General features: G+C 35.8%; 1 protein-coding gene and 1 pseudogene across 6 annotated transcripts in view; one reads left to right on the forward strand and one right to left on the reverse strand.

The window, feature by feature from the left end:
• Positions 1-21085, reverse strand: part of ARHGAP32 (Rho GTPase activating protein 32) — a 419500-nt gene that overhangs the window by 361945 nt on the left and 36470 nt on the right. The window lies entirely within an intron of this gene.
• On the forward strand, positions 19866-20705 carry LOC140507766 (uncharacterized; annotated as a pseudogene).

Raw genomic sequence — 21085 nt, forward strand, 5'->3', positions numbered from 1 at the left:
GTATTAGTCATTTACAAATGAGGAAGGAGGAGAAAGAGGAGAGGGAAGAAGGGAGAAGAAAAGAAAAAGGAAGAGAACAAAGAGAAGATCATTTTGCAAAAACGGAAAAAGCAAAAGAGAAAACAAGTCCCTAAAGGGTTTGATAGGAGACCCACAGAAGCCAAACTATTGCAAGAATACTCTAATGTAAAACTGAAAGATGATAAACACAAAACAGACTAAATCTGCCAGAATTTCTAACTGTTGTGGTAGCAGACTCACACTGAGCCATTATAACTTCCCAGTAGCTATATACATCACCCAAACCAGGGGATATGTTTGTTATACGACCCTAGTGTGGAAAAAATATTCTGTACCATCCTACACCACCTAATCAAGGCTGAGATCAAGACAAGTTGCCTTTGTATATAATCCTCTGCCAAGAGATCCTACTGAAGCCACAAAGCACCACCACCGCCACCGCTCCTAACATGGACACAGAGCCCTCAGTTCTAACATAAATCCATTTCTGTGTTGAGGAGTCTCCCACAACTGGCCATCACACCCCTGTTGCAAACACGACTGCTTGGAGAGATGACTAACTTATTTAGAGACAACTAGCTTCTTTTTGTTTTCTTGTATCCTTCAATAAAGCTTATACTGTAGAAGCAAACCAACTGTGAATATGCTCCAATCTCTCAGACTAAAAGAGTCCTTTTAAACCTCATACTATCACATGTAAGAATCCATTCAGATCAACAATAATAGTAGAACTACAATATTTGGACTGAGTAAATATCTAATGTACTACTAAAAGAAAATAACCCTTAAAATGAAGTTAGGAAGAACTTCTAATACAGCACCATTTTAAATGTACTCAGAGAGGTGTCACTAATACATCAAGGTACCTCAAAGAAAATGAGGTTCCAAAGTTCACATATTTCTATACTCTTATGATGTCATTTTATTTCTGTAAAAAAGCAACTGAGAACTCAAATGCCTAGATTGTGATCTCTATAAAATTCATATGACATCAGTCCATCCATGCAATGAAGACAGTCTTCACATAAACATGAATGAATGAGGAAGAACAAACAAGCTTCTAAAGGAGATTTTCTATGGAAGATCACATCTTCCTAGGAATAATAATGGACCTGAAATCAGACAACATAGGGTTCACATTCTAGCCCTGCCACTTACTATCACTGACCTTTGGCAAGTCTTTTAATCTGTCTGAGCCTCAGTTTCCTCATTTGTAAACAAAGGAAAATGAACCTGATGAACTCTAAGATCCTTTCTGGTTCTAAATCTATGATCCTATAATTCATTGAACCAATAAAAAAGTGAAGAAAAAAGATCCCAAGAGCAGAGCCAAGATGAAGAAAAGGCAACAACTGGCATGAGTTCTCCCCAAATCCCACTGAACATGTTTAAATAATGCCATAAAACAATTCCTGGAGCAGCAGAACCCACCAAAGGACAGGGTGAGGAGTGGTCTACGGTGGGTGGGGGGAAGTTCCACGTACCCCCACGGACCCTACCTGATGGTTTTATTGCCCAGCTGTCCCCCAGGACTTGGAAGCAGCAGCTGGAGCATTGTTAAGACTGGGACTTGGTTCACTAGAGCCTACACCTGAGAGTGCCTGCAATAGCAGGGTGGGGAGAAGGACGTACCCACAAGAAGGACTTTATTTGGACATTTTGTTTTGAACTGAGGAAGGAGGAGCTGGTAGCTCACTCCCCAAAGAATGTTATATTATGTATTCTGCATATGTAAAGTTCATGATGTGTTTATTTTGTGGGAATTATGTTGTATTTACTTAAGAAATGTTAATACCTATTCTGATGCAAGTTGTCTATGTCAGAGGTATGAAAGATCTTGGGGTGGAATATAATGTTAATTAGATCTTCCCCACCCATTAATAGGCCTCAAGAACCTTTTGTTAATTTTCTAATGAGACTCTGGTTCTCAAGGGTTGTGATGCCCTCTGACTCTTAAAAGTGTATAAATACTTGATGTGAGGTTTTACTTTAGGCTTACTCACTGGAAGTGTTTGTTTGGCCAGATGAGACTCTGGGAAGCTGCTTTGAAAACCCAGATGTTGGTGCTTCTCTCTCTGGTAACTATGTTAGTTAGAAAGTTGGATCTGTCTGTTGATCTGTGATGCATGTTTTGCTTACGGTCAGAAAGTTGGAAGCCCTGTGTGTTCATTATTATTTCTTTGTATTTTCTCTGAAGTTCAGTAGGCTGACTTTTTCCCTTGAACTAAATGACATATGTGCTTGATTAAAGTGATTGTTCACCCCTCAAAAGTTTCTTTCCTTTTAGAAAAGCAGATCTAAGAACCTGTAGAGCAGGGCCTCCTGTGTATGTCGTGGTACTTACTTTTACACACCAGCAAAACAACAGAAGGTCTTGGGAGTGACTGAATCAGCAGAGGCAGTGGCTGCTTCTGGAGCTCTTAGCCCACAGACAATAAGTGGGTTGAATAAATGGTTACAAGGAGATTGCAGAGGTCTCTTTGCCTATACTTGGAGGCAGGACTCTGCTGCTTTGCCTATACTCAGATCTAAGTCATAGTCCTGGGTGGCAGTCCTAGGCCAAAGAGAGCACTAGCACACCAGAGCTTGTGGCCACAAGGGAACAGAGCTCCTCCTCACAGTTTCAGGACAGAAAAGAGGGCTTGTGGTCACTCACAGACCAGAGCACAGGCCAAGAGAGGAGTAAACAACTCTCTTAGATCAGGCCAGCACAACTAATGGATTGCAGTCCACCAAAGGATTTCAGGAGACCTGAGAAAAATGTAGAGTAAAAAAAGTGAGGGTGTAACAAGTGCTTTTTCAATGCCCTATTTAACCCACCTTCCACTGGTCACTATTGTGTCCGTCATGCAATTTGGTGGGTGGGTTACTACTGTGTACTCTCTCTTTGTTGTCATGTGACTATCAGCAACCAACCATTATCAGTCTTTCTCTAGTCTGAAAGGAGCAATTTCATGAAAAATAAAAATCTTAAGTAATAAGTATAATTAACTGTTATTAATTGGAATGTCCCTTTTTAAATGTTTTATCTGCAAAATAGTCTAATCATTAATTATATCTTGACTGGGAAAGCAAGCCACTAAAAATTTATCTATGGCCATAAAAAGTTTAGATATTTTCATTTTGATTCCTACCTACTGCCAACTTATGCAGGTCGGTCTTAGATCACACCATCTTGGAAGAACTGAAAACTTACATGTCTCTAGAAGTATCTCTGAAAAAAGCTGTACAACATCCCTGAAGCTTGGGAACACATACCTCCAATCCTGGAAGCAGAGCACTTCTTTAACAAAAAGTTAATAGTCAAGAAAATGAGCCAAGAACAGAAAAAAATTCTGAGTATAGAAAGTGACTATGGTAACAAGGAAGATCAAAACACTCAGAAGAAGAAATCAAAGTCAAAGCTCCTACATTCAAAGCCTCCAAGAAAAATATGAATTGGTCTCAGGCCATGGAAGAACTCAAAAAGGATTTTGAAAATCAAATAAGAGAGGCAGAGGAAAAATTGGGAAGAGAAATGAGAGCGATGCAAGAAAATCATGAAAATGAGTCAACAGTTTAGAAAATGAGACAGAAAAAAATACTGAAGAAAATAAATCCTTAAAAAACAGATTAGGCCAAATGGTGAAAGAGGTCCAAAAAGCCAATGAGGAGAGGAATGCCTTAAAAAGTAGAATTGGCCAAATGGAAAAGAAGATCCAAAAGCTCATTGAAGAAAATAAATCCTTAAAAATTCGAATGGAACAAATGGAATCGAACGATTTTATCACAAATCAAGACAGTGTAAAACAAAACCAAAAGAATGAAAAAATAGAAGACAATGTGAAATATCCCACTGGAAAAACAACTGACCTGGAAACAAGATCCAAGAAAGGTAATTTAAAAATTATTGGACTACCTGAAAGCCATGATCAAAAAAAAAAAGATTCTAAATATCATCTTTCAAGAAATTATCAAGAAAAACTGCCCTGATATTCCAGGACCAGAGGGTAAAATAGAAACGGAAAGAATTCACCGATCACCTCCTGAAAGAGATGCAAAATGACAACTGCCAGGCATATTATAGCCAAATTCCAATCAAGGAGAAAATATTGCAAGCAACCAGAAAGAAGTAATTCAAGTATGGTGGAGTCACAGTCAGGATAACACAAGATTTAACAGATTCTATGTTAAGGGATAAGAGGGCTTGGATATCATATTCCAGAGGGCCTAGGAGATAGGATTACAACCAAGAATTACCTACCCAGCAAAATTGAGTATATTCCCTCAGGGAAAAAATAGACATACAATGAAATAGAGGACTTTCAAGCATTCTTGATGAAAAGACCAGAGCCGAATAGAAATTTTTACATTCAAATACAAGACTCAAGAGAAGCATAAAAAGGGAAACAGGAAAGGGAAATCACAAGGCATTTAAGATTAAACTGTTTACATTCCTTCATGGAAAATGATACCTGCAACTCATAAAAACTTTCTCATTATTAGGGCAGTTAGAAGATAGATAGATAGATAGATAGATAGATAGATAGATAGATAGATAGATGATAGATAGATAGATAGATAGATAGATAGATAGATAGATAGATAGATAGAGGATATAGGTGTGAGTTGAATATGAAGGGATGACATCTAAAAAATAAAATTAAGGGGTAAAAGAGAAATGTACTGGGAGAAAGAGAGAGGTAGAATGGGGTAAATTATACATATATACACATATACTGGTTTTTGTCCTTTACTCTCGTAGAGGACCAAAATGACATCACCATGATAAAGTGAAGTTTCAATGTGTATAACTGTGGCTGATCAGACCAACACAAGCTCGGAATGCTCTCCACAGATTGGGCATTTATAGTCCATGTGAACATTTGGGGTGGTTACTCCAGTTTTTGCACATCCTACCTTTCCTTTGTAATATCCCAATTCTGCTTTGCTCATAGAGCACAGCACCTTTTCTGATGTGGGTATGCCATGCTGAGAGGTCCTGTGCCAGCATCTCCCATGTCCCACAATGAAATTCAAAGTTCTTGAGAGAGACCTTGAGAGTGTCCTTGTATTGTTTCTTCTGACCACCATGTGATTACCTGCTTTATGCGAGCTCTCCATAAAATAGTCTTTTTGGCAAGCATACTTTTTACATCCAAACAATATGGCCAGCCCATCAGAGCTGCACTCTCTGAAGCATAGTTTGTATGTATGTGTGTGTATATATATATATATATATATATATATATATATATATATATATATATGTGTGTGTGTATATATGTATGTATGTGTATGTGTATGTATATATGTATATAAATGAGGTAAGTTATATATAAAAGAGGAAAGAGAAAGCTTTTATCATGAAGGGTAAGAGGGAGTGAGTGAACCTTACTCTCATCAGAACTGGCTCTAAGAGAAAATAATATACACATTCAGTTGAATATAGAAATCTATCTTACCCTACAGGAAAGAAAGAGGGGAAGAAGGGTAAGAGAGGGGCTGTGATAGAAGGGAGGGAAGATGAGGGAGGGGGCAATAAGAAGCAAAACATTTTTGAGGAGGGACAGGGTGAAAGGAGAAAGAAAATAGAATAAACAAGGTGGGGGAAAGAAGATGGAGGGAAATATAGACAGCAATAGTAACTGAAAAAAATTTTAAAGCAAGTTTCTCTGATAAAGACCTCATTCCTCAAACATATAGAGAACTGAATCAAATTTATAAAAGAGCTACTTCTCAATTAATAAAAGATCAAAAGATAAGAATAGTTTTCAGATGAAGTAATCAAGGCTATCTATGGCCATATTTTAAAAAAAAGATCTAGTTCACTATTGATTACAGAAATGCAAATTAAAACAAGTCTGAGGTACTATTTCATACCTATTAAATTGGCTAATAGAACAGAAAAGAAACATGAGAAATATTGGAGGGATGTGGGAAAAATGAGACATTAATGCATTGTTAGTGGAGTTGTGAACTAATTTAACAATTCTGGAGAACAATTTGGAACTATACCCAAAGGGTTATAAAACCATCCATACCCTTTGACCTAACAATACCACTACTAGATCTGTATCCCAAAAGATAAAAAACAAAAAGTAAAAGGACCTATACACACACACACACACACACACACACACACACATATTATAGCTCTTTTCTGGTGGCAAAGAATTGGAAATTAAGAGGATGCCTATCCATTGGAGAGTAGCAGAATAAATTGTGGCATGTGATTACAATGGAATACTATTGTACTGCAAAAAAAAAATGATAAGCATGATGTTCTCAGAAAAACTTGGAAAGACTTACATGGGCTGATGCAAAGTGAAATGTACTACATACAAAGTAACAGCAATATTGTGAGATGATCAACTATGAATGACTTAGCTATTCTCGGCAATAAAATGATCCAAGGCAACTCTGAAGGACTTACAATGAAAAATGCTATCCACCTCCACAGAAAGACCTGAGGGTGTCTGAATAGTGACTGAAGCACACTTTTTCTACTTTCTTTTTCTTGAGGGTTTTTTTTTGGTCCATGTTTTTCACAACATGACTTAATATGGAAATACTTTGCATGACTACACATGTATAACCTATATCAAATTGTTTCTCAATGACAGGAAGTGAAGAGGGAGGAAAAGAGGGAATTTGAAACTCAAAGTTGTTTTTTTTTAATGTTAAAATTGTTTTTACATGTAACTGGGGAAAATAAAATATTAAATAATTTTTAAAAAGAAAAAAGATCCCATTATTACTTGATCTGAAAAAAAAAGGGGTTGACTCAATAAAAAAAATTCCTATTTTAAAAGTTGTTTTCCAACAATATTTAAGACATTGAACAATGTAACAACAATATTTTTAAATGTAAAAGTCATGCTTAGTTTGAGGACTATACAAAAACAAAAGGCCACCTGGATTTAAGCCTCAGCAAGATAAATCAAGGAATTTCTTTACATGGTTCTAGTGACATTCTCAGTCTCTAAAGTCAACTGTACATCCACCATCAACACCCAATTTTTCATCCAACAGCTCCTTTCCATGCACCATATTTTTCCTCCTCTACCTTTTTTCATCTTCATTCTCATTTGCCTGTACTAGATATCACCTTGTGTATTACTGGTTTGTGACTTTATGTAACCAGATGTTTTGCTTTTTCATGATACATTTGATACTATCATTCAGTAGATAACTGAATCAATTTTGAGTTTGTATGAGCTGTAGGATCTTTTGTGATATTAATGTCTTGAATGAGCTCAGATTATTAGAAGACAATCTTTAAGACTGAAGTTTGTTTTGTTGAATCAAACCTTTTTTTTTTTTTCAAGTAAAGTAAGAGTGCAATCTGTTTTTCTCCACATCTTTACTGGTTCACTGGATCACAGGATCCTAGATTCAGAATTAGAAGGAATCTTAGAGGTCATCTAGTAAATTTCTCTTTATTTTACATTTATTTTATTGTTTTAATTTTGCATTATTTGTTTTACCTCGAGCAAAGAATGGTTTTCACATTTTTAAATAATGTTTTATTATATTTTAAAGTGTTAAAAACCATTTTTATTTTGCAGGCCATACAAAAACTGGGTTAGCCAAAGTCTATAGTTTTCCAGCCTTTGATCTGGAAAATTCACACACCCTGATTTTGAACTGAGCACTGACTCTCTTCAGTTTTTGTCAGATATAAGTTCAAGTCAACGCAGCAGGAGGGTTAGCATGAAAAATCAGAAATTGTCTAGAAAGAAGTCATAACTGCTCTGTAGTTTCACATTTCCACAAAGGTCAGAATTCTAATGACACTTTCTATAATTTTGTATCATCATATGTGGTCTGAAATCCAACCTTGCTAAGAGCTGTATAAGTTACATATTGACAACACGTTTCAATTATGAAGATGGTGAACTGGAGCCAAATTCCATTGTTCCTTTGATAGCTGGAGAAACAGATGATTTTAAAGGCAATGCCATGGTAATTCTGCCCCAAATGACAGCTTATAATGATTGCATACTAGAACTTTATCCATTTGAGGTTAATTTTCCTTCCTGCACCCAACATACCAGAACACTGTAAAGAGCATACAAGACATATGACAGTGACACAAGGAGCAATCTTTTGGAGAAAAATTACATTGGATAGAGACAGTCCTGATCACATGCAGTGGATTTTCCAAAAATCACCAGAGAGAACTACAGTTTAATATTAGGGATATTACATGAAAACTAAATAAAAGAGCTATAACAAGAAACACTAGCTGTAGCTTCCACAAGTGCTTGTCACTACAATGGGGTATACACTCAAGTTTTTGAAGTAGCCATAAACACATTAATTCCACTTAATAATTACTTGAGATCCACTAATCTAGATGAGTTGCACACATAAATCTGAATTATGAAGATCAAGCCTGCAGCTAACATTCTCAAAATATAGTTTCCTTCATCTCCTAAAGTGCAAGAGCTTTTGGATTATCTAAGTAATAACACATCAGTAAGAGGTAGAGTCCAAGATGAGGGAATATCAAGAAAAATGTACAGCAACCTCCCCCATACTCTTGCTTCCTCCTTGCTCCCAGCTCCTCCAGATCTAGAAAATGCACTAGATCAAACCCTGACTGAGAAATCTAAAAAAGAAAGAAAAATGGTAAAAGCACAGTGAATCACTGTTCCAGCTTAGGTTGAAAAAAAAGAAAAATAGGGATATAGACAATGGTAGACAGTCTGGCCAGGAAGGCACTGCACAAAAGTATTTTAACAGCACAGGTTGTATACTAGGACAAGAAAAGGCTCTAGATCCAGAAAAGAGATGCTTACAGTTATGCAAAGTGCATGAATAGGTGCCAAGTGACAGCTTTAATGATCACAAATCAGTTAGTTCCAGGTCAGAAATGCAGAGCAGTTTGAGAGGGGACTTTTTGATAAAGTTTCAGAGAAAGTAATCTTGAGTCTTGGTTTTATAATGAGTAATAAAGAGAAGCAAATAGCAGCTGTGTGGCTCTGACCCTAGGAACTCAGCAAGTTCCCAGTTTGCAGCTGGTTCCAAAACTTTCAGGAGACTAAGCAGGGCAGGAAAACCAGAGTAAAAGGGAGCTTACAGTTCTTTCATGCAGAACCAGCAGAGGTTTTCAGTTGGCTGGTGGTGGCTATAGAAACTCCAAATGAGGCAAGTTACTCAGACCTAACCCCTTGTTGGGAACTTTCAAAACACAGACTGGGGGGAGGAAGAGGACAGATCAGAATTTGTCCTGAATCAGATCACTTCAGGAGCACTGAAAACATGTAGGTTTCAACCCAAGTTGTTCCTGGCAGCTAGATGATATAGTAGATAGAACACTGGACCTAGAGTCAGTAAAACCTGAGTTGAAATCCAGCTTCAGACACTTCCTAGCTATGTGATCCTGGACAAGTCATTTAACCAGTTTGTCTCAGTTTCTTCATCTATAAACGGAGATAATAGCACATGTGTTAGGAAGAAAAATGAGATAATACTTGCAAAGCACTTTGCAAACCTTAAAGCATTATATATATGATAGGTAATAATATTTTTATTGTTACCATTCACATACTTTGTTTTGAGTGAGGGAGGTCACCAGTCTCACTTCACTCACATACTAGAATAATACAAAACTCAATATTCCGAGAAAGCAGCAACAAGACCAGCAAAGGCACTCTTTCTAGAAGTATAAAGAATACAGGCCTAACATAAAACCCAAAGCCATGAAGTAGTCTGAAAAATTAAGAAAATAAAATAATAACTGCATCATTAAAAAGCTACTGAGATGACAGGAACAGACCCTCAAGACATAAACCCAGTAGGGAATAGCCCCAAAATATCTACTAGAGCAAGCTTCAAAGGAAAACACAGCTTGAGCACAAAACCAGCTAGAATTCCTGCAAGAGATGAAGGAAGAGTTCAAATGTTTTTATCAATGAAATAAGAGCACCTGAGGGGGGAAAAATGGAAAAGAAATCAGATCTATGAAGGAAAGAATTAGAGAATTAACAGCAAGGTACAAAATCTTGCCCAAACAACAAACTCCTAAAAAATCTGAATGAAGCAAAAAAAAAAAAAAAAAAAAAAGCCAGTGACTCCATGAGACATCAAGAAATAGTAAAAAGAAAATTACAAGGAAGAAAAAAATAACAAGAAAACTTCATATGGAAAACTTCCATATGAAAACTAGTGAACTAGACAACAGATCAAGGAGAAAAAATTTAAAAATCAATGAGCCAACTGAGAGGAATAACCAAAAACAGCATCATATTTCAAGGCATTTTGAAAAAAAACAAAACTGCCCAGAACTCCTGAAACCAGATGACAAAGTAGAAATAGAAAGAATTCACTAGTCACCTCTTAAAAGAAACCCCAAAATGAAAATTCCTAGAAATAGTATAACCAAAAATCTGACCTTCCAGGTCAAAAGAAAAATACTGTTAAGTAACTAAAAAGAATTCAAGAACCAAGAGACCATAGTCAAGTTCACAAAAAATTTAGCAACCACCACTTTAAAAAGAATGGAGGGCTTAGGATATGATATTCCAAAAGGTAAAGAATACAGGGTAATAATCAAGAATAACAATTAGCAAAACTAAGTACAAATCTACAGGGGAGAAGGGTGTAAGGAAAAATAGACTTTTAATAAAATAGAGAACTTTCAAGTATTCCAAAAGAAAAGACCAAAACTGTAAACATAGGAGTCAAGAGAAACATAAAAAAGTAAACATGAGCAAACAATCATAATAGAGAACAAAAGAAGATAAATTGTTTGCATTCTAATACAGGGAAATGATAGATCGGTACCTTCTGCATCCTATTACAAAAGGAGTCAGTCATACAGGTGGTCTAATCTCAGACACCTGTGTGGTTCAATTGCTACACTGTAATGATCCTCAAAGAAAAATGGAAAGGTAAGTAAAAAGAATCCTTGGGGTGGGTGGTGGGAGGTGGGGACAGAGTAAGATCAGGGAGAATTATCTCATACGATCAGGGCAGACAAGAAGAGGTCTATAAAACAAGGAGGAAGAGGTAGGGGGCAATCAGGTGACATGAAATTCATTCTCATCTGAACTGGTCAAAGGAGGAAAGAATACACAGATACATGCACTAAGTGGAGTACAGAACATATTTCACTAAACAAGGAAACAAAAGGCAAAGGGTAGAAGAGGGAATTCTAGCTAGAGGAAATTAAGGGAGGCATCAGTCCAAGCCAAATAAAATCTTAAGCATGTACAAAAATATTTATAGCAGCTTATTTTGTAATGATATAAAATTGAAAACTGAGGGGATATATCCATCGATTGGGGAATGGAGAAACAAGCTATAATATATAAATGTAATTAACACTACTGTGCTACAAGAAATAAAGGGGATTGTTTCAGAGAAATTTGGGAAAAATTTTATAAACTGATGGAGATTAAACTCTTCAGAACAAGAACAATTTATACGATGATAACAACACTGTAAAGACAACAACTTAGAAATACTCAGGAACTCTGATCAGCTTTATGATTTCAGAAAACTCATGATGAACATGCTACTCATTTTCTGATACAGATTCAGAGAACAGATTAGGATGTAATTTTTTTGGACATGGCCAATATGGAAATTCATTTTGCTTAACTATACATGTCTGTCAACAACAAGTTTTGTTTTTCTTTCTTTCTCAAAGGGAGGAAAGGGAAGAGAAGGCAGATTATTTCCTGATTGAAAACAAAATGATTAAAAAAAAAAAGAAAAAAGAACTTTACAGATGAAATCCAGTCATCGCAGCCACTTACAGGGAAAGAACAGAACACTTGACTTAGCAGCAATAAGCAGGCCATGGCCATATTTTTTGAAGACATTGAAAAATTTAGGACGTAAGATGGACAGGAACTTGTAGTTGATAATGCTACTATACTACAGAATGTACTGTTGAAAATCCATTTTGCCACTTAAGAGCAATTAATGTACAGAGTAAACGTAGATATAACTAAAATATACTGCTCCATGTGATGCTCAGAGTAACTTGATTGCTGTCTATTTTAGTATTAGTGTTCATGGACAACTCTTATAATGAATAACCATGACTTCAAAACTACTTCTTAAAGCTTGAATTTACAGGATAATAGTTGGAAGTTTCAATGAATATATAGGTTAAGAAACATGAAGAAGAGATGCTGGCCAAATGTACTGCTTCTGATTAATTAGGAGGCAAAGGAATACACATGAAGGCTTTATAGCAATCAAACAATAATCTTCTACTTTCAGTTGAATAATCTTCTATTTAAAGTTATCTACTAAAGAAAATTAAGATTTTTCCATACTATTTTGTAAGTCAGATCAATAGGATAGCCTGTGAAGTTATAAGCCTATAATATATTGATAACATATGGAATTTAGGATATTTCCTGCTTGAATTAATATTCATTTGATTTTGACTATCTCAGTGAATATTAAGTATTGCACAGGGATGCTCATGATATTTTATAAATAGTGTTTCAGCTGAACATATGTTCATGAAAATGGGAATCATTTTCAAGTATAATTTTTCAATGTCATGACAGTTAGGTAATGACATGCTGAATCCAGAATCTCATTGATCATCTGTAATAGGATGCTTAACAATTATTATGGATGCTATTATACTATTTATTAATAAAACCATACTGTCATGAAATAAGGGAAATGTTGCAAATTTCTCCAAATACACTTAGTCAAAAGTAACTGTATACTGCTTGCACTGACAGATGTTCAAAACACCAAAAAGCCTCCTCAGTGACAACCAGTCACTAGAAACTTATTTGTCTACTCACTGACACTGAAGAAACAAAGTAGAAAAAAAAACATATTTACCAGAACACAACATGAGACTAGGCAACACTGAATTAGTCCATGACTACAATTTTTCTTTTGTCCAGAACTATGGCTTTTTTTTTTTTTGGTTGTAAAGGATTTCTAATCAGCAAACTCCCTCTACCAATAGATTAGGGACTATTCTGCAGCTTTCACTATGGAGTGCTTGGGTGGGCTGGCAATCAACACAAACTACTTACATATCAGAAGTGATACCTGAATCTAGCCCTAAGACTAGACACAAAAAATGCCACATTCTCAACCTATATACATGCATGCAAACATGCACATACACACATTCATTCATACACGCACACACAAACATATACTTTTTAAAATTAGACTTGTGATTTCAAACATATAGGGAATTTCCAAGGAGAAGCTTTTTCTCCCTATGCGAGTGGGAAAAGTTTCTGCAATTTATAGTCCATACATATACATATGTTAATGTATACATGCAAATATATACACATACATATGTATGTACATATAAACAATATGTGTGCAAAAAGTCACTGCAGATAGATATCAAGGACCCAGAACTAAAGTGGAGAAAGAGATGAGACTTGATCACAGGTAGGAAAAAGCACAGTAATGTTCAGTGATCTTAGGCTACTCGCTGTTCCAATAGCTCCTCTTTTTTAACATCAATATTCTCCTACTGATTCTACACTATTTCTATTTAAAATCAAGACCTTAGAAGAAGCAAAACAAAAAACTATATAAAAGGTGACAGTAAGTATACTGCAGAACATTATCAAAGATGATTTGTGTGCAAAAAGTGGTATGTCACATCATAAAAGATATGCAAGACCAGAAAAGGAATGTTTCAATTAAATTATGCAAAAATTAATATTAAAAGTCTTTTAAGTACTAGTTACATAGTAATTATCTTTAATCTAGAGTAGCACAAAATTTCTACATTTCAAGGGAAAACAGAGCATTTTTCAACTTTAGTGTATAATTTTGTCTTTCCAAAGGTAATAGTTATTTTTTAAAATGTGTGTGTATAAACATATATATATGTTTTATATATATACATATATATATGTGTGTGGATATATAGAGAGATATGTCTTACTAAATTAGGAGCATTCTATTTCTGAAACCTATGCTTTGTCCTCACTATAACCTCTAGACCTTCCACTCCCTGTTCTTTCAGTCTATCACTTGAGCTATGACTTGTCCTCCATTCCTTTACAATCTTAACTCTGTATTTCACCATTTCAATTATATACTACAAGCTTCCTTTGGCCTAATATTTATCCTCTCTAGACATGCATCAACAAAATTCACTGATCCCACTATCAGCCTTCTTCATACCTATTAACATTCTTCTGAACACACACACTCCTACCAATAGGAGTGACCATAAATTTGTGTACCTAATCTCAAGTGAGTCCTCGATGCTGAATGCCATCCTTTTTTTATTCTTTCCTGATTGACTATCACACTTGCTGTAGTGGTCATTCCAAATTTTCTCCTCTCTCCTCAAAGTTTATATGATACTTCCTCTCTAAGACACAGCTTGCTTGCCTGTTATGTCCTGCTTATTATTACTCAGACTTCCCAAGGAGCCCTGTTGTCAGTCAAGACATAGTTTATCTCAGTGTGGCCTCTGTCTTCATCCAAAACTTCCCAGTAAGGCCTGTGTCAGCCCCTATACCAGCCCACTGTCTTTGCCCTATTCCTTTCTCAGATCAGATCTATCTCAAACGGCCAGTTACTGCCTCATTTTCAGATTATCCCAAGCCTGTTCTTGCATACTATGAGTTGGAGCTCTCAGGACATTGAGGTCGAACCCTGAACAATCAATCTAATCAGCTCCTTCCCTCAATGAACTTTTCTCGAGCCACTGGTAATCTGCCTGGATTCATTCCTCAATAGTTAACATACTCATACGCTCTCATACTCTTACCATCCCACTAATTCTGAATATCTTGCTATCATTTGTACAAACTCCATTCTCCATTCCCGATTTATTCCCGTCCTCCTCAGCCCTATCCCCCAAATACCTCCATCCAGATCTACCTACCCTCCTTTCCACTGTGATCTCTGAACATCACCATTCCATAGCCAACAAACTTGCTTTCATCTTAAAATCTCTCTTCCTGTCCCACTACCTTCATCTTCTGGCTCTTACTGCAACCTGGCTCCCTAGGATGACACAAATCCTTAGCCACCCCTTCCAATATTAGTTGCACTTTCATTTCTGGCACTGGCCCGTACTCATTGATTAAGGAAGGTCACAAACTAGTCAGAATACTTCTTGTTCTCCACTGCTACTTCTAAATCCTGCCTCTGTGACCATTACTCAGTAATCTCTCCTACTTCATTCCAAATTATATCCAAATCACAATTCTGATGGTTGTTATGCTATACGTTGACACCCTCCTCCCCAAAACATCACTTTTTTCCTTCCTCAATAAGTTCAGTACCTGACTCAATCTCTCATACTCTTCTTATATCGTGAGGGTTTCAACACACATACTGATACTCTTTCAGATAGATATTTTTATATAGATATATTTTATATATATATATATTTTTATAAATATTTTTATATAGCTCTAAAAATGCTAGCTATTACTATCATTATTGTGATTATTATTAGGGAAGTAAAAGATGTCTACTTGAAGCCAGCCTTGTGTTCCCCAAAAAGTCCTTTCTCAATCAAGGTACACATCGCCAATCCATCCATTTCTTGTGGCATGATCTTCTTAAAGTCCCTCATAATCTCTAGTTTTAACAATACTTAACCTACCTAAAATGTAGTGCCTAAAACTAAAAACAATACTCTAGAGATGGTCTGGGCCAGACAGAGTAAAACATGACTAGCACCTCTCTGGGTGTCTAGGTGGCACGATGGATAAAGTGCCAGGCCTGGAGTTAGGAAGACCTGAGTTCAAATAAGGTCTCAGACACTTACTAGGTATATGACCCTGGGCAAGTCATTTAACCCTGTCTGCCTCAGTTTCCTCACATGTAAAATGAGCTGGAGAAGGAAATGGCAAACCACTCCAGCATCTTTGCCAAGAAAATCCCATGTGGGGTCACAAATAGACATGACTGAAACAACTCAGTAACAAAGCACCTCTCTAGTAATTATTCTCTTAATAAAGCTTAAGCCTAAATTAGCTTTTTTGGTTACCATTGCTGATTCCTTACTGAGCTTGCAGTCCATTAAAGTGCACAGATCTTATTCAGATATATACTGTACCTATTCTATGGTAAAAACTGACTACCAGAACCCAACTGCATTATATTCTCCCAAATACTTTTCAAGTGAAGGCTGCATGACCACTTCTTGGCAATGTTGTACAAGGAACTGTTGGATAGCCACATGATGGACAAGATGGTTTTGTAGAGCACTCTCAACTACATGATTCTGTATCAAAGTTCACTGTCCATCCACAAAGGTTTTCCTGCTCAGTAGGATTTTCCAGAACTTGCATGGATAGATTCTGCTAATCCAGGGTTAGCATTTTGTGTCTTTTCATTTTTATCCTTTAAGTGAAGCTCAATTGTTCATTACTATACTTAAAGATATGAAATATAATTTACTTCAAGACTTAGAGATTCACAAACTCCAAAATGCCACTAGAAAGTGACTCTTAATAAACTCAGTCAGAAATTCAACTCAGAAAACATTTACTAAATACTTACGATGTTGAGAGCATTACATGTTAGAAAGGTACAAAGAATAAATAGGATACCTTCCTTACCTCCAAGGAGTTTAGGAGTCATGCATACATACATACACATATATAGTTAAACATACATGCATAACTATGCAAGAAAGGGCCAAGAAAGATAGAAAATACCTCAACTTAGAGCCATCTCCAATAAATTTCATGGCTCTGAGGGAGATTTGTGTCACAGTTGTGTCATCTTTGATCTCTCTAGCAAGGGACTCTTTTAATTGCCTCTTATTAGATTTGAGGGAAAGTCCCATTTGCCCTAAGTACAAGCTTGGTCTCTACCTCTGTTCTTCTCTCTGCTCCTTAAGAACAAACATTGTATTAAGCAAATTTAAGTTTTCCCCAGTAGTTGGACTTGTGAACTCTCCTTCTAATCAGAGACCTAAAAACTTGCATACAATTGGTCCCCTTATTAATGTCTTTAAAAAGCTTCCAAAATATACAAAATACATGTACTATGGATACAAAGGATGGTTTAAAAGGACCAAATCCCTTTTCATTGAACTTGACATTGCAAAGATCATAACAGTATTTTAAAACAAAGCTACAATGTGTTATAACGATACAATATTATATGTTGATATTATAGTTTCATTTTTTAATTCAAAATAATATAGCTCTAATTTTTCACATTCTTCATGAATGAGTAAATTACTGCTATCTTTTTGCACCAGTACATAGCAGAAACAGAGGCCTTAATACTACACAGCAAATCATATAGCCTTCAAATAAATACTATCAAACAAGAGAAAAGACATTAAATAAACTGATTCACCCCCCCAACACAGATGCACTATTGATTTACAATTGCAAATTACAAGTGATATAAATTCTGAAATCTCTTATTGAAGAGGAATGATAACGGTAAGAGAATATAGCAATAAAGTACAGGAAATATTTCTTTATAGGTATAAAAAATAAAATACTGTCTATAATTTTCTATAAACAATACAACATTATACAGAAAAATACAAGATTGAGAATTAAATTAAATTTAAATTAAAGAGAATTACTATTATATTTAACAGAATACAGTTTTTATATAATTTACCAGATTCACAAAATTTCTAAGTAGTGCTTTAGTACACAATTCCATTAGAAAGAACAATGCTTATTGTTCGAATAAAAAGAAAGTATCTGCTCCAAGAGATTTAAAGCATTACTCCGTTGATAATTTAAGCTACTCATGTGACCAGACTATTTAAAATGAAATTATGGATCCGTGTTCAATACGAACAATAGCTATCATATGAAAAAGCACCAACTTACTAGAGAGTTTACAGACTGTATTTCCATTTGAACTTACCATATGCAAATTGCCAATTCAAAACAGCATTACACATCCTGTATGCCTGCTCTGAAAAGAAATTCATCAAGACAAGTATGCTCACTCTTCTGCAATTCAATAAACTCCCTTTTCTCACGCTCAAGTGCTGACCTCTACTTTTGGTACACAAGCCAATAAAGGAAGAAATCAGCCAAGAACTTGAAAGAGGTGGGAGGGAAGGCAGGAGTAGATGGGCTGTCTACAATTAAAGGGCTAGAAGAATTCAGAAATAGTACCATACTTCATTCCTTTCATCAAAAGCAGTACTACAGAATGTTGTTTTAGGGTTGTATTATTAATAGTAAATATAAATTAGGTTATACAAATTAGCCAAAACAGAAATAGAATATCAATATACAAGGTAAGAAGTACATGACAGCAACTGACAAGGTGTTAAGGGCTAGCTGCACTTCTTCAAATATTATAAACTTGAGTCTGAGCCACAGATTAAATTGTAAGACTGAAAAAAAAGAGGGAAAGCTAAAATGCTGGGAAAGCAATAAAATGTGATAACCACTGAATGCAGGGAAAAAAATAACTAAGGCTGAAATATGTCCCAGATTCCCTGTTTAGTGAAATGTCCCACATACGTATTTGAAAGATTTCACAGAGTAGAAAAGAATTTACCATTTGATTTTGCTATGTTCAGTTTATGATGATAATGAGGCATCAATACTGTGATAACCAAACACAAGGGGAGAGGCTATACTAAAAATAAAGGAGGTCAAAAGTGGAAACACAACTATATATCTTCCAGTACATTGATGAGTGGGGAAAGGATCATATTAATAGTAGTAATAACAGCAACAAAAGTCCCAAGTCACAGCCCAGAAGGAGGGTGATAGGAATTGGGAAATAAAGAAAACAGAAGTTTTTTCCCCTCCAACAGCCCTTGCATTTTTTGCAATGTAGTAATATCAGCTGTCAATTAGCTACTTAAAACACTAAGATTTTCAAAAGTGTATTAATGTTTTCTTTCAAGATTTGTTGTTTTTTAAGAGTCAGTCCTTAGCAGCTTGTACATTTTCTATACTGATATTATGTTTCTATTTTGGTTAATTCATATAAAACAGACATTTCCCACTATGCCCCTACTGGACCCCAACAGTATTATAACAAAGAAAAAGAGTTAGGTAAAACTAAAACCAAAAATCCTCGTCAATCCCCACTGAGAACTCATATACTAATATTCAGGTTCCAGATTTCCCCTGCTCTCTCTGCCCTGAGGGGGAGATATGCTTCGTCATCTATGTTGTGGTACCAAGAATGATCACTGTATTTCATATGAGTTGTATTTTCATGCCATTTTCATTGATACTTCTGTAGTCATTTCATATACTGCTTTCATGGTTCTGGTTTTCTTACTCTGCATTAATTCATACAACTGCTCCACTGCTTTTCTGAATTCCTTAGTTTCCTAATTTAGTAAGGTGCAAAATGAAGCAGAGTAGTGACTACAATGTAGAGTAACTCACTGGTCAGAACAAGCACTCTTTTTCAATAACTCAATGTCTCCATACAGATGTCACCAGATGATCAATACTGAAATCATATTGATTATATACTCTGCAACCAAAGAGGGAGAAGCTCTATTTCAGTCAGTTAAAACAAGACCCGGAGCTGACTGTGGCTCAGATCATGAGATTCTTCTTAATGCAAATTTCAGACTTAAATGAAGGAAGTGGGAAAAACCATCAGACTATATAGGTATGACCTAAATAATACTCCTTATAAATATGAAGTAGAAGTGATGAATAGATTGAAGGGATTAGATCTGGTAGAGTATCTGAAGAACTATGGACAGAGGTCTCTAATACTGTACAAAAAGCAGCAACAAAATCATTTAAAAGAAAAAGATCAAAAAACCAAAATGGCTCTCTGATGAGGCTTTACAAAGAGCTGAGAGAAAAAGGAAAGGGAAAGGGAAAGATATGTCCAAGATAATACAAAAATCCAAAGTATAGCAAGGAAAGATAAGAAGATAATGCAAAGGAATTGAAGAAAACAGAATGGGAAAGACAAGAGATTTCTTCAAGAAAATTAATGATAACAAGCGACATTTCATGCAAAATTGGGTATGATAAAAGACAAAAGGGACAGGAACTTAAAAGAAGTAGAAGAAATTAAGAAGAGGTGGCAAAACTACGCAAAAGAACTATATAAGAAAGATCCTAACATCAACAATAACCAAGATGGTGGAGCTGCTGATCTAGAGCCAAACTTTCTGGAGAATGATGAGTGGACTTTAGGAAGCACTTCCAACAATATGGCTAGTGGAAGTGATGAAATTCCAGCTAAGTTATTTACAATCCTCAAAGATGATGCTATCAAAGTGTTGCACTCAATATGCTAGCTAAGAAAACTCAACAGTGACCACTATATTGGAAAAGATCAGTTTACATCCCAATCCTAAATAAAAGCAATGTGAGAAACATTCAAATTACTAAACAATTGCACTCATTTCATCTCCCAGAATGGTTATGCTTAAGAATCTGCAAGCTAGGTTTCAGCAATATGTGAACTGAGAATTACCAGTAGAGCAGGCTTGTTTTCAAAGATGCAGAAGAACTAGAAACCAAATTGCCAACATTTGTTGGCTTATGGAGAAAGCAAGGGAGTTCCAGGAAAAAAAAATCTGCTTCTGCTTAACTGACTACACTAAAGCCTTTGACTATGTGTATCACAACAAAATGTGGCAAGTTCTCAAAAAGATGGGAGTGTCAGATCATCTTACTTGTCTCCTAAGGAACTTGTATGCAGTCCAAGAAGCAACAGTTGTAACTGAACTGATTGGTTTTAGGTTGGATAAAGAATATGGCAAGATTGTATTAGTCATCTTATTTATTTAACATGTATGCAAAGTAGATCACATGAAATGCCAGGCCGCACAAATCAAAAGCCAGAATTAAGGTTCCTGGGAGAACTATCAGAAAGCGAAGAATTAAGAATTCTCTTGATAAGGGTGGAAGAGCAAAGTGTAAAAGCTGGCTTGAAACTTAACATCAAAAAAAGTAAGATCTTGGCAACTGGTCCCATCACTTGCTGGCAAATAGAAGGAGGAGAAAGGGAAGCAGTGTCCCAATTTATACACTTGGGCTCAAAGATCATTGCAGATGACAACTACAGCTATGATATTAAAAGACACTCCTTAGAAGGAGATCTATGGCAAATCGAGAGAGCATACTAAGTGGCACAGACATTACCTTCCTGACAAAGATTTATATAGTCA

Source organism: Notamacropus eugenii, chromosome 5 (genome assembly GCF_028372415.1).
Source record: "Notamacropus eugenii isolate mMacEug1 chromosome 5, mMacEug1.pri_v2, whole genome shotgun sequence".
Classification (NCBI taxonomy): domain Eukaryota; kingdom Metazoa; phylum Chordata; class Mammalia; order Diprotodontia; family Macropodidae; genus Notamacropus; species Notamacropus eugenii.